The sequence below is a fragment of the Pan paniscus genome, chromosome 14 (genome assembly GCF_029289425.2).
Source record: "Pan paniscus chromosome 14, NHGRI_mPanPan1-v2.0_pri, whole genome shotgun sequence".
NCBI lineage: Eukaryota > Metazoa > Chordata > Mammalia > Primates > Hominidae > Pan > Pan paniscus.
In genome coordinates, this window is record NC_073263.2 from 99,662,400 (window position 1) to 99,674,691 (window position 12,292).

Sequence of the window (12,292 nt, forward strand, 5' to 3'; positions counted from 1 at the left end):
TTGATACTAATCCAGCGAGACTGAAACTGAGGCATGCTCAGTGCTGCCTGCAAACTGTTAACTCAGATTTTAAGTTTTCTTAGTTTAATGTGGGATGGAAATTATGCAATTCAAGACTTGCAATTAATGTGGGAATTCATCATTTACACTGAATGAATTTCATATGTAAAACTGTCATATTTGTTCACACATTAAAAAAAAAAAGAGCCTCAGGCCACACTAGACTGCCTTTAACTCTCAATTATGATAATAACCTCTGACCACAAGAGTAACTTCACTTTATGTGCAGACTTTTGATGAAATGCTTTGCATAAATTTATTATCAATTAGAAGACTTAAAAATCCAGTATTATGATGACTTTCAGTTTTTGTTCTTGTTCATTCAGGATCTAGTATAGTATCTGAATATAGCAAACCCTTGGTAAATTATTGTGTTCTGTTTTCTTTTTGAAAAAAACTCCAGGCTGGAGTGCAGTGGTGATCATGGCTCATTGCAGCCTTGACCTCTTGGGCTCAAGCAATCCTTTCATCTCAGTCTCCCGAGTAGCTGTGACTACAGACACATGCCATCATGCCCAGCTAATTTTTTCTTTAAAAAATTTTTCTTAGAGAGTCTCACCACTATGTTGCCCAGTCTGGTAAATCCTTGTTGAATGAATAATAAATCCAGTTTTTACCATCCCTTCAAATTAGTCTTTAGGGTTTTTAAAGGAAACTTGTTATTAGAATTGATAGATTGCAGTTCTGGCAGTTTGATATTTGATTTTGTTTTCATTTCATTCTAATTTAGCAATTGAATCCTTAAAGCTAAGTCAGATTGTAAAAAGACAGAGGTTCCTTTTCAAAAAAAAGACAATAAGGTGCGGTGGCTCACGCCTGTAACCCCAGCACTTTGGGAGGCCAAGGCGGGTGAATCATCTGAGGTCAGGAGTTCAAGACCAGCCTGACCAACATGGAGAAACCCCGTCTCTACTAAAAATACAAAATTAGCCAGGCGTGGTGGCGCATGACTGTAATCCCAGCTACTCGGGAGGCTGAGGCAGGAGAATCGCTGGAACCCGGGAGGCGGAGGTGGTGGTGAGCTGAGATTACGCCATTGTACTCCAGCCTGGGCAACAAAAGTGAAACTCCGTTTCAAGAAAACACAAGACAATAAAAGCATGAAGAAGAAAATAAAACAAACTTGAAATCCTGCCACCTGTTACTGACTCCTACCTTAGCATTTTGGGATCTGTTCTTTTATATAGCCTTCTCATTTCTTAACCTGCGCCAAATTTGACATTATAATTGTTTTATATGGTACTTGTCTGTAAATTTAATGTGCTCACCATTCGTTTTTGTACTTTGAAGCTTGCTTCTGGGATACATTTTCCTTCTTCCTGAGACACATCTTCTAGAAATTCTGTTAGCATCTGTTGGTGGTAACTTCAGTTTCAGCATGTCTTAGATACCTTTGTTCTTGAATGGTAAGTTTATCTGGGTGTGCAATTCTGTATTGTTCCTGTATTAATCAGCTGTGTTCTGGTCCCATTGCTGTTGCTGTCTAATTATTTGTAACTAGTCTGCCTTTTCTCTCTGGCTACTTTTAAGATGCTTTGGTGTTCTGCAGTCTGGCTATGACATCTCTAGGTATTTCTTCTCTCTTTTACTTTTTTTTTTTGAGTCAGGTTCTCACTCCCATTGTCCAGGCTGGAGTGCGGTAGCATGATCTCGGCTCACTGCAGCCTCAACTTCCTGGGCTCAAGTGATCCTCTCACGTCGGCCTCCCAAGTAGCTGGAACTACAGGCAAGCACCACCACACCTGGCTCATTTTTTGTATTTTTACTAGAGATGGGGTTTTGCCATGTTGCCCAGGCTAGTCTTGAACTGCTGGGCTCAAGTGATCCTCCTGCCTCGGCCTCCCAAAGTGCTGGGATTACTGGCATGAACTGCCATGCCTGGCTCTCCTTTAGTTTTATTCCTCTCTCTCTTCTTCCCTCTTCTCCTCCTCTTCCCTGCTCCCTTTCTACTGTCTTTCCCATCCTCTTTATTAGTTTATTTTCTGTTGCTCAGCAGTATTTCAGTGGCTGGATATGCTATGACTTGCGTATCCACTCCCCTTTGGCCATTCAAGTTGTTTTCAGTGTTGGCTATCATGAATACAGCTGCTGTGAACATTTGTGAACAAATCTTTGTGTAGAGATAGGTTTTTATTTTTCCTCCTGGGTCTTTAAGTGTGTGCATAACTTTATAATAAGCTATTTGTAAGAAAGCGTTGGCACCATTTTATATTACCATCAGTGATGTATGAGACTTCTAGTTACTCCATTCTTGATCAACACTTGAAACAGTCTTTCCTTTTAGCCATTCCAGTGGCTATGTAGTGATATCTCACTGTGGTTTTGTTTTATATTTTCCTGATAACTAATGAAACATTTTCATGTACTTATTGACCATTTATATATCTTCTTTTGTGAGTGTCTGTTAGATATTTACTTTTTTTTTTTTTTCTTTTTTGAGATGGAGTCTTGCTCTGTCGCCCAGGCTGGAGTGCAGTGGCGCGATCTTGGCTCACTGCAAGCTGTGCCTCCCAGGTTCACACCATTCTCCTGCCTCAGCCTCCTGAGTAGCTGGGTCTACAGGTGCCCGCCACCATGCCCGACTAATTTTTTGTATTTTTAGTAGAGACAGGGTTTCACCATGTTAGCCAGGATGGTCTCGATCTCCTGACCTTGTGATCCGCCTGCCTAGGCCTCCCAAAGTGCTGGGATTACAGGCTTGAGCCACCACGCCCGGCCAAATATTTACTTTTTTTTTGAGACGGAGTCTCACTCTGTCACCCAGACTGGAGTTGCAGTGACACAATCTTGGCGCACTGCAACCTCTGCCTCCCAGGTTCAAGTGATCCTTCTGCCTCAGCCTCCCGAGTAGCTGAGATTACAGGCATGCGCCATGCTATTTTTTGTATTTTTGGTAGAGATGGGGTTTCACCATGTTGGCCAAGCTGGTCTCAAACTCCTGACCTCAACTGATCCGCCTGCCTCGGCTTCCCAAAGTGCTGGGATTACAGGCTTGAGTCACTGCGTCCGGCAGATCTTTACTGTTTTTAATTTTTTTGTTCAGATTGTTTTATATGGCTTTATTTAGGATACTTGATATACAGTAAACTGTACATTCTTAATGTCATCTTATAGTTGTAGGAGTTCTTTATATATTTTGTGTATAAATCCTTTGTAAAGATCTATATAGTATGAATATTTTCACCCAACCTATTTTTGCCTTTTCATTTTTTAAGTATCTTTTGAAAGGCAAAAGTTATTAGGAAAACATTTTACATGGTCTAGTTATTGAACTTATTTAACGTCAGGAAATATATTCAGTGTTGGAAGAATAGCACGTTTCTTGTCTGTAAGGCAAGAGAAAAGGAGCATATTGCTCCTTTCAAGAGATCAGGCTCCATTTACTGGATGGCGATGGAACAGTTTTGTTCTTACCTAACTAAAACTGAGTTGGAAAAAACCTACAGATGAAGAAAAAAATTGCCTGCTTAATTTGAAAATATAAGCAAATAAGTGTTTAAGATTATGATCAAATAAATAGATTTTTAAAGTCCCAAATTGAGTTGTGTTTGTTCTTTGGCACACAGAAGGATTATGGGAAAAAATGTTTTTGAAATGAATGAAAAATGGGTGCCTTGGGCAAAAGCAAGTTGTAACATTCTAAAAAGAGGTTAGTGTGGCAGATACACAGCTCTGCAGTCTTGCTTTCTGCAGTTTCAGTTACCCACGGTCAACCACAGTCTGAATAAACAATTCACAGGTCTTAAACGGTGTGCTGTTACGAGTAGCTTGATGAAATCTCTTAGCGTCCCACTCTGTCCCTTCTTCATTATGAGAAGGTGAGTACAGTGCATTAAGATATTTTGAGAGATCACATTCACATAACTTTTATTACAGTGTATTGTCTCTCCGTTTTATTACTGGTTATTGTTAATCTCACTGTGCCTAATGCATACATTCAAGTTTACCACAGGTATGTAAGTAGAGGAGAACACAGAGTGTATGTAGGGTTCAGCGCCATCTGCGGTTTTTAGGCATCCACTGGGGGTCTTGGAATGTAAACCATCTGGAGAGGGGGACATTAGTTTCTCTGTTTTGGTAGTAATTGTATCTTTTTATCGGTGTATTCTCCTTAGTTTCTGGGCCAAAGAACAAGTATTGTAAGGTCAGGAAGTATGTTTCTCTGATTTTTGGTTTTCTTGCCCATAGAAGCTCAGTGATAAACATTGGTTGATTTGAACTAAAATTTGTGAAATGTACACTCTCTATGACATTTTAGAGTAAGGAAGGCACAGGATGATATCAAAGGTGACAATTTGGAGTATAGGTGTTGAAGTGAGACAAACTTGCCCTTATATATCTTCCATCTTTTTTTTTTTTTTTTTTTTTGAGACGGAGTCTTGCTGTGTCACCCAGGCTGGAGTGCAGTGGCATGATCTTGGTTCACTGCAACCTCCGCCTCCCGGGTTCAAGCAATTCTCCTGCCTCAGCATCCCAAGTAGCTGAGATTACAGGTGCACGCCACCACGCCTGGCTAATTTTTGTATTTTTAGTAGAGAGGGGTTTCATCATGTTGGCTAGGTTAGTCTCAAACTCCTGACTTCAGGTGATCTGTCCACCTCGGCCTCCCAAAGTGCTGGGATTACAGGTGTGAGCCACCACGCCTGGCCCTATCGTCCATCTTTGACATTGGACAAGTTATCAGTGCTCTTTCCCGAAAACCTCAAGGGGACATTTAAGAGTACATTTATCTGCAAGTGGCAGAATGTCTGACTAATAGCAGTTTCAGCCATCAAATACTGAGTTGCTTCAAGTAATAAAGGGGCTCCCAGTTCATGTCTCAGCCCAAAATATCATCAAGGACCCAGTTGCATTCTGTCCTTCTCTGCTGCCCCTCGTCATGTTGATTTTTGCACTTGGGCTTGTTGGCCATGGTTAATTAGACTGCTGCAGCCTAATTAGTCATTATGCCTAATGGCAGTTGCAGCTCCAAGCTTCATACTCTCACACATTTGTTGTTACTAGGTCCCTAGCAGCACAGGCTTCTCATTTAGCAAAATTTTTCCCAGAAGGCTCCAGCATCTGGGAGGTCTTTGAAGAGGATTCTGGGGAATGTTTGTGTGCTCTTAAAAGGAGACCCAAAGACTAGATGTGATGCCTGGAATCACAGCAGCCATGTTTTTACTAGACCTGAAGCAGGCAAGAGGGTGACAGAGCTGAAAGTGGAACCAGAGTCCATAAATGCATCATTGAGTCATTTAGATCTTCCACACCTGGAGCTTAGCATGCCAAATACTAATCTGTTTTAGGATACCAGATAATATGTGAATTTACTTTCTCGTCCTACTTGAGTTGGGGTTTTCGGTTATTGCCATCTAAAGCATCATGACTGATATATTAATTGGGAGATTTTATCTTTCATCTGCTATTTAATATTATCTATGAGAAAACTGATTTCTACCTGTTAATTATGTGGAAAGTGACTTAAAGTCATATCAAATCACTGTTAGAGATGATCTCTTTATAAGGACTTTAGATGTTTGATAATGTGTGCAAGTCGTGCAACTGAGTCTACATGAATTTCACCTCCTTTTAAGCTGGCCTTGCAGGGCATCTGCTTGGAATCTACCATCTGGCAGTTTGGGTTACAGAACATACCTGAGAGTATTGCTTCATTTCTTCAAGAAAAAAATGATGGAAACGCCAGCCATTTCTGTCAATCTAGAATATCATCTATCTGCACATTTAATATTGTTAGGAACTTTGTGAGGAACTTATTAATCAGGGGTTTGTGATCTTCCTTTGTAATCTTAACTGGAGTTTTTGGTTCTCTAACATCAGGTGCTAGCAGGGGCCAAGATGGATCCAAGTGGAGTGAGCTGTTTGGAAATATCAGGATATGGGGAAACCAGCGATTTTCTAAATGAGACAAACATGTTAGTGAATCTGTGAAGAAAAGTTAAGTGATGTAATAATAACCTTTATATATATATAAAATATATAAATAATATATATATTTATATAAAATAAAATATTTATATATAATATATAAAATATATTACATATAAATATATAATAAATAATACATTATATATAAATATATAATAAATAATACATCATATATAAATATGTATAATATATAATACACTATATATAAATATGTATAATATATATTTATATATTATATATAATATATATAATATATATATTTTTATATATTATATATATATTTTGAGATAGACTCTCGCTTTGTTGCTCAGGCTGGAGTGCAGTGGTGCAATCTTGGCTTGCTGCAACCTCCGACTCCCGGGTTCAAGTGATTCTCCTGCCTCAGCCTCTCGAGTAGCTGGGATTACAGGTGCCTGTCACCACGCCTGGTGAATTTTTCTATTTTTAGTAGAGACGGGCTTTCATCATGTTGGCCAGGCTGGTTTCAACTCCTGACCTTAGGTGATCCGCCTGCCTCAGCCTCCCAAAGTGCTGGGATTACAGATGCAAGCCACCATGCCTGTCCTTTTTTGAGTTTTAATGCATAGATTTGTGTAACCAACTCCACAGTCAGGATATGGGACATTTCTGTCAATTTAGAACATTCCCTTGTGCTGCACCCCCAGTCCCTGTTAACCACCTGTCTTTGCTCTGTCACTAACTATAGTCTGGTCTTTTCCAGTATGTCATATAAATGGAATCTTAGCATTTGTAACCTTTTGAGACCGGCCTCTTTCATTCAGCCTAATGTCTTTGTGATTCCAACAGCTCACTCACTTTTGCTATCTAGTTAGTATTCCATCATATGGATGTACCACAGTGTGTTTATCCATTTACTTATTGAAGAACAGTTGACTTGTGTCCAGTTTGGAGCAATTATGAATAGAGCTGCTATAAACTCTCACATACAGATTTTGATATGGATGAAGTTTGATTTCTCATGGACAAATAGCTAGAAGTGAAATCCTTGTCAGCACTTGGTATCGTATTTTTTATTTTAGCCATTTTAACAGGTGTGTAGTGGTAGCTCATCATGGTTATATATTTTTTTAACCAAAAAAATATAGAGAAAAACATCTTTAAGAAGGGCTTACCTGAAGATGTGACTAAATAATTTCCTGGACTCTCTGGCAGAGAAAGACTGGAGGAGCTTTGTTGGCTGCCTGCGTTTTGAAGGAGTGGATTGGAAAGAGCAATTTGTGTCTAAAATCTCGAGGCCCAGAATGGAACAGCGCCAGCGGGAATAAATAAGATGTCAGTCCTGTAGGTGGTTATCTCAAAGACCTGATGGGGCATGTAGGTTTAATTCCAGTAACTATTTTGTTAATTCTCTATGTGAATATACAGGGATAGTCATTCAAAAATAAAATTACCAAAGCAACTGCAAGGCCCTGTGGAGGTGGAGAAAATAATGCACGCATTAGGGCATGCCTTCATTATCTATGGCTGCATGACACATTACCCCCAAAGCTGAGTGGCTTGAAACAACGGTAAACATTGATTATCTTTTGCAGTTTCTGTGGGTTAAGACTTTGGAAATGGCTTCAATGAACAATTCTGGCATGGAGGTTTGCGATGAAGATGTCAGCTAGGAGCTGGGCATGGTGGCACATATCTGTAGTCTCAGCTACTTAGGAGGCTGAGGGTAGAGGATCGCTTGAGCCCAGGAGTTCCCAGCCTCAGCAGCATAGCAAGACCCCATCTCTATTTTTTGAAAAAGTCAACTGGGGCCGGGCGTGGTGGCTCACGCCTGTAATCCCAGCACTTTGGGAGGCCAAGGTGGGCAGATCACCTGAGGTTGGGAGTTCGAGACCAGCCTGACCAACATGGAGAAACACCATCTCTACTAAAAATACAAAATTATCTGGGAGTGCTGGCACATGCCTGTAATCCCAGCTACTTGGGAGGCTGATGCAGGAGAATGGCTTGAACCGGGAGGCAGAGGTTGTGGTGAGCTGAGATCGCACCATCGTACTCCAGCCTGGGTAACGAGCAAAACTCTGTCTCAAAAAAAAAAAAAAAAAAAGTCAACTGGGACTGCGGGGTCTGCTACAAGGAGCCCGATAAGCTCCTTAGGCGGGGTGCTTGAGTACCTTACAACATGGTGGCTAGCTTCTCCCAGAGTGAGTGAACCATGAGGAAACCAAGGCAAAACTGCTGTGGTTTTTTTAAATTTTAATTTTACTTATTTATTTTTGAGACAGGGTCTCACTCTGTCACCCAGGCTTGAGTACAGTGGTGTGATCTCAGCTCATTGCAATCTCTGCCTCCCAGGCTCAAGTAAGCCTCCCACTTCAGCCTCCCAAGTAGCTGAGACTACAGGTGTGCACCACCACACCTCGCTAATTTTTGTATTTTTTGTAGAGACGGGAGTCTCACAGTGTTGCCCAGGCTGGTCTTGAACTCCTGAGCTCAAGTGGTCATCTGCTTCGGCCTCCCAAAGTGCTGGGATTATGGGGGTGAGCCACTGCGCCTGGCCCTGCTGTGGCTGCTTGCCAGCCATGGAAGTTATACACTGTCACTTCCACAGTATTCTTGGGCCTACTGCCAGCTATGACTTAAGGGGAGGCAGTTACACAAAAGTGTGGCTGCCAGGAGGCAAGAATCATTGAGTGCTATCTTGGAAGCTGGCTGCCACAGGACCCTGAGGTAGCTGTGTTGAGATCCCTGCTCTACTACTCAAAAGTTAGGTCGTCTGGAGCAAGTCATTTCATTTCAATCCCCGTTTCCTCCCATATTTAAAAAATAAAAATAATACCTTTTGAATAATGCCCATTATGATACAAATCATGGATTCTAAATAACTAATTATAAAAGTCCTTGTGATCAGTGTTTTTTAAGATTTGGAATTTTGGCCATTTGGAATTTGTTTTGAGAATGACAGATAACGTATAAAAACATACTCTCTGGCAATTTATAAAAGACTTTAGACATGGTAGCTGTTATTTGTTATTATTCAACCATGAAGCTTTGAATCTGAACTGTGTGTAAGCATAAAAACAAAGATAAACATATTAAGTTATAATAACGTTCTTTTTAGCAAAAGTCTTAGTCACACAGCTTCTTTCACTTTATTTATTGATTTTTATAGATAAGATCTTGTACTGTCACCCAGGCTGGAGTGCAGTGGCACAATCATAGCTCATTGCAGCCTTGAACTCCTGGCTCAAATGATCCTCCCACTCCAGCTTTCCAAAGTGGTGGGATTACAGGCATGAGCCAGTGTGCTTGGCTAATTTTTAAATTTTGTGTAGAAATGGGACTTTGCTACGTTGCCCAGGCTGGTCTTGAACTCCTGGCATCAAGCGATCCTCCTGCCTCAGCCTCCCAAAGTTCTAGGATGAGCCACTGTACCTGGCCCCCAGTATAATCTGGGTTTTTTAAATTTAAATTTTTATTTTTTTAAAGAGAGAGTGTTTTCCTGTGTTGCCCAGGCTGGTCTCGAACTGGGCTCAAGCAATCCTCCTGCCTTGGCATCCCAAAGTGCTGGGATTACAGGCATGAGCCACTGCACCTGGCCTAGAATCTATACATGTTTTTATTTATGTTTTCCTTTCCTGAAAGGGGTAAGCCAGTCACTGAAATAGCAAAAGCCAAATTCCTCATCTAGTCTTCAGTAATACCCCCAAATAAGAAATACCTAATCTGAGGTCTGCTGGGTCATGCAGGAAGGACGCTGAGAGACATTATTGATGAGTTTAGCATGTCTGCAGAGTGGACGTGAAGGATCACCTCACTGCATCACCACCTCTTTATAGAGATTTTAGAAAATGCTCACTTGTAAAAGTAGTTTTAGAAAGCATGAATCAGCGCCCTTTGAGTTGACTGGAGTAGTCAAGAAAAGTTTTGGTTTTAAAGTGATCATTGTGTGAGATCATGTTACTGTTTTGCTGGAATTGATAACGAGCCTGGCTGGAAGAAACCTGGTGTTTTTGCCCCATTTTATTTCCCAGCCTCCTGTACTTCCCTCTTCCCCCTGATCAGTCCCCCTCCCCCATGCTAGTCTAGGTGAACTTCCTACAAGCCACAGAGCCTTCCTCTGTCACATCTTCCCATCTGCCACTGCCCCGGCCTTCCACCAAGTCCTTCTCTGCTCTGACATTCATCCAGTCCCTGCCTACCTCCTTCCAGAAGCCTTCCCTAAGGCTAACGTCTCCTCCCGGGTGCCAGCGTGGACCCTCCGTGCTTGTACTGGCGTGTTTACTCTCCTCTCCACTCATTTTGGTTATTTGAGCACTAACATTTACTGAACATTTGAAGTCCTAGGCTGAGTTCTAACAGCCCAACCACCCTGATTTTTATCCTCATTTTACTTAAGAGGGAAATGGAGGCTCAGAGAGGTTAAGTGTGCCTAAGGTCACACAGCTTATAATTGGCAGAGCAGAGATAGAAGCTCAGGAAGTTTTTCCTCACTTAGAGCAACTTCTACTTAAGTATTTTACACATCTGCATTCCTAATGCCTGGCAGAGTGCCAGGAACATAGTATAGTAGGTGCTCAATAAATATTTAAGATGAACTCTCTTAAGTGGTAAACATTGTCACAAATTATTTCTGTACATTTCTTTGTAAAATGTAGCCTCCCTTGGCCTTCTGCAGGATGAGGTTCTGAGTTACTGCTCTTCCTTGATCCTCCTTTGGCTGGGAGGTCACTTACCACTTCTTTGGTGATTATACTGTTAGTTTGCTGCTTAAAAGATGAGCATGTTTGCTTAAAATTCTATGCATGACATATATGCATTGAGAAAAGGATGTTACGGTTTTCTTTGCATGAGATTAATCCAAGTGGTTTTTATTTTCTGCTTTGAACTTCTCTGTATTTTCTAAAGTTCCCACGAATTTTTATTGCTTTTGTAATTACCAAACCATGTTATTTACAATGAGAAGAGAAAACTATTTTTTTCGGAGTGCATGAAAAGGAAAACCTTAATTTTTTTTCCCCTGTGGATTAAGCTAAGCCTGCTATACATATAAAAAGTCACGTAAGACATACTTTGGCTACAGAACATGCATTGCAAATCTGTCCCTACTCTACTATTGAAACCACCTACTCAAAGGTCATTTTCTTATTCCAGTGTCAAAGGCACATAACAAAGTAAGGGAGGTGCACATGATACTTGAGTGAGACATGGTCTTCTTGGGGAGATGGTTATTCCAAGGAGTTTATTTGTAGTTCAGAAGTTTAGGGTTGTCAGATCGAGGTTGTCCAGGTCAGTGGGATGCTTTGGTTTTGGAGGTAGAGTAGCATAAGCATGAACTCAGGCTCCAGGTACCATTTGAGAATAGTAACTCCAAAGTCACATAAATAAACCCCAAAGTGTGAGTTTGAGGTCAGGCTCAGAGCCTTTGGCAGGGGACCAGGGACAGGGAACAGCTGCTTTTCTCAGGATTATAGGCAATTTAGCCAGGACTGTAGAGGCTAAGAGACTGTCTGGTGGTTTAAAAAATGGCATGCTTCACTGTTAGGAAAGAAAATTCTGAGAAAGGCAGAGATGGTTGTGTCTTCCGTGTGCGTCATGCTGTTTGTGGCCGCACCTGCCCGTTCACCTGGAGGAGCTAGACAGGGATGGCTCCTCCATTCCTTGGAGAGCTAGGAAAGCCAGCTCCATTCCTTGCTTTCCCAGGCATAATTTTGGGCCAGGAAGGTTCATCAGTCCTAAAGATTGAGCAGAAAAATAAGAAAAGTCTATCTTCAAGGTAGAGAAATCCCGGTGATCTGCCAAAACCCATTTCCTGAAAATTGCTTGAGTCTAGTGTGTGAACAAGCATGGCAAAGTGCATGTAGGAGACGCCTTCTGGCCCATCCTTGGAATCGTGCTCCTTGATGGGGTGCTATTCCCACGGCCAGTTTTGTGCTAGTATCATGCTAGGCACTGTGCTCAGCATGTTGCATAGATTTTTACTTGACCATTCAATGAGGAAGGTATTCGTTTGACAGGAAGCTGAGGCTTAGACTATACGGTATTATGCCCAGTGTCACACAGCTAATAAGCGAAGTCAGGGGTCTTCTTGTAGTACAGGTGTCCCTGAGTGTGCCAGATGAGGGTGAGAGGAGATGTATCTTGCAAGATCAGGGTCAGACCCAATCTTTATTGAAAATTTTATTGCTTTGTTCATTGTGGATTTTTTTTAATTGTGATTTTTTTTTTTTTTTTTTGAGATGGAGTCTTGCTCTTGTTGCCCAGGCTGGAGTGCAATGGCGTGATCTCAGCTCACCGCAACCTCCACCTCCCAGGTTCAAGCGATTCTCCTGTCTCGACTTCCCAG

The 12,292-nt window shown here is 41.4% G+C and overlaps 1 protein-coding gene across 9 annotated transcripts in view; it reads left to right on the top strand.

Moving 5' to 3' along the window:
• The window catches only part of FARP1 (FERM, ARH/RhoGEF and pleckstrin domain protein 1), a 311,897-nt gene that overhangs the window by 5,321 nt on the left and 294,284 nt on the right, over positions 1 to 12,292 (top strand). For 2 of the 9 annotated variants that reach the window (XM_063595980.1, XM_055096925.2), the window contains exon 1: positions 8,489 to 12,292. The exons of the other annotated variants lie outside the window; for them this stretch is intronic. The gene's annotated coding sequence lies outside the window, so the exon portion shown is untranslated. Of the gene's footprint in view, positions 1 to 8,488 lie in introns of those variants that run through there. 9 annotated transcript variants of the gene reach the window in all.